Here is a 2,787-nt window from a genome sequence, read left to right as displayed (position 1 = left end):
ATATAAGGGAAAAAAATCTCTTATTTGTTGACTAAGCTTCAGTAAGCTTCAGTAACTAGAAACATTTTCCTTTCTTGTTTTATTTATCCTTCAACCTCACTCACCTTCCCTTCCCCATACATGCACACTTTTGGGCGTGGGGGGAGGGCGGGTTCTGGAGTTTTAAAATCAAATCTCAGCCATTTTTCTTATTTCACCTGCAAGTCCACACTGTACATTGTGTGTATCTCTAACACATCATGACTTTTTAAAGTGACCACGATGCCATTATCTCACCTAACAATTTAACAATAGTTTCATAATTAATATGACAATTCATTAGCAATGGTTGGTGTTAATTAATTCAAATTGGCATTACGGGAAAGAACTTAGAGGGTAGTTTATGTGCTATCAAGAAAATACAAATTGTCACAGGATTTTGCTACTGTTTCAAATTCACCTGCTAATTTTTTCTGTATGTTCAGTGAATTTGGGGGGGGGGGAATGATCAAGCTGCTCCTCTATTTAGAAATGTTGAAGGAGGCAGTATACAAAAACAAAGTTTCTCCTATCCCTGATTTTAAATGAAAATGTTTATGCTCTTTTTTGTGAATTTCAGAACCCTACTTATGATTCTGCACCCAGTTGAGAGAATGCATTCATGCTTTGTTTTTTGAGCTGGGGGAAAAAGAGGACCCCCCCAGGGTACTTGGGCCTTCACGAATAAAATGATGCATTTTCATGCAGTGTCAATTTGACTCAAGGTACTATAGAGTAAATCTCATATTTTTAAACCAAAACTGGTTTTTAGAGAAATACCATTCTTCCTTATTTGGGTTGCTAAGTTGATGAATAAAAATAAAAACCACGACCCATCATACTGAGGGATATCTTTATTAGCTGATTCATTTCAATGCGTTTTCAGATGAAAAAGCTGCCTTATGTTATACAATCCATAATCCAGCATGCAAAACTCAGGGGAAAATCCTAAGTGTCTTTAGTCATGCTGGAACTGAAGTTTTTGTTATGTTGATCAAAATAAATAATTAAAAAATCAAACAGTCCAGAAATTGGTAGGCTGTCCAAAATACATCTACCTGCATTTAATAGGCATAAAGAGTTACCTTTACGATTTCTTTTTTTAATGATGCAGTGAGTTCCAACTTTCAAGTATGTCAGCATGAATTTATCATTGCTGCTTGCTGTGCACAATGGCTGATTGGTATGAATTTGCAATTACCCAAAAGACATATTAATGGATAGAATGTCTCCAACACACATGGTTCAGAAAAGGTGTATGGGATATGAACGAGTAAACCAAGTAAACCGTGAGTTGAATGTTACAGTTTTCAAAGCTGAACATTCAACCCCTCCTTCCACTTTGAGTCCTGCAAATTATATTGCCTTTCTTTATAAATATTTTATGTATTTAAGGCTTTTTCTTGACTTGCTTAGTGTTCTGATTTCCTTTCACTTCAAGGCAGTCAGGATTTTGTGGAATAAGAGAGAAGTCTGTAATATTTGTCTTTCTAGAAGCTTGAAGATGGAAGAGCTCTTTAAGTATTCATCGCTTTAGATATATGCTCCCCTGGCTTGCGGCTATAAAGGATTTAGATGTTTTGCTTTACTCTTTGCATAACAAGTATAACTTATTGATTATAATATCTGTCTTTTCAATTCCGTCAGTTCTTGTTTTCTAGGAATATTGGAGAAAACTGGCTGCAAAGGGCTCTTTAGCTGTGGAAAATGATGATGTTTCAGCATGGGTTTGTGCTTTCTTAGACAACCATTCAAATGAGTTTGCCTGCTCTGAGAATATACTAACTTGAAAATAGAGAAAGAGCTATGGATGCTGAGTCTAGAGAGGAAGCCAGGAGCAACCATAGGGTTTAAATTTTTTCCACAGATATAACATAAAATAAAGACTTTGAGCATAGTAATTGAGAGCTGACAGCACATGTAAACAGCTGCAATTATGATTTTTTCAAGAAAATCTTTAAAGCAAATAACTGTTTCAGGTTTTTTTCTTTTTATTAGAGTTATCAGCACGTGGTATTTCATTGCTGTAGAAACCTATTTTTGAATAATAAAAAATCTGTTCTTCTCCTCCACTCTCCAAAGAAAATTGTGGAGGCTGCCATATGCAAAAACAAAACAAAATGCTGCAGAGAAAAAGAGGAAAGAGTGTCTGTGAAGTCCTGGCAGGGAGAGAGCTGATCAGCCATCTCAGATCTGCATGACTGGAGGGGAGAATTTAATAGGAGGATAAAGAAATGGGCCTGGAGAGGGGACAGAGAAAAATTATGACATTCGCTATTGGTTTCGTAGAGAGTTTAGTCCCTAAGTTGAGCAAAGGTGGTTTATTATCTGAAAATACTGAATTCTGGCCATTATTGCCGCAGTAATCAGCACAAAGATTGGCTCCTTATGGGTTCCCAGTGCTGTAGGTTTTGGGTAAATGAATGATTGAATCAATATTTACTGTATTATTATATAATTCATAAGCTGTTGGCCAGGCATGGTGGCGCACACCTGGAGTCCCAGTTACTTGGGAGGCCTAGGTGGGAGGATCACTTGAGCCCAGAAGTTCAAGTCGGGAGAGACTCTGACTCTGAAAAAAAAAAAAAAACAATAGGGCAATAAAGGAATCCTCATTTTATGTTTTTAGATTTTTTTAAAATTAGGTAATAAAGGGATTTTAATATTTCTGAAACTTTGATGACTGTAGGACAAAGTAAGCTTTCTAAAACTGCCCTCTTTGGCAATAAACGTGTAATTGGAGTGTGTCCTTTGGGTAGAGTTTTACTA

The sequence above is a fragment of the Propithecus coquereli genome, unplaced genomic scaffold (assembly GCF_000956105.1).
Source record: "Propithecus coquereli isolate 6110/MARCELLA unplaced genomic scaffold, Pcoq_1.0 Scaffold1, whole genome shotgun sequence".
Classification (NCBI taxonomy): Eukaryota; Metazoa; Chordata; class Mammalia; order Primates; family Indriidae; genus Propithecus; species Propithecus coquereli.
Note: the sequence above shows the minus strand (reverse complement) of the source record.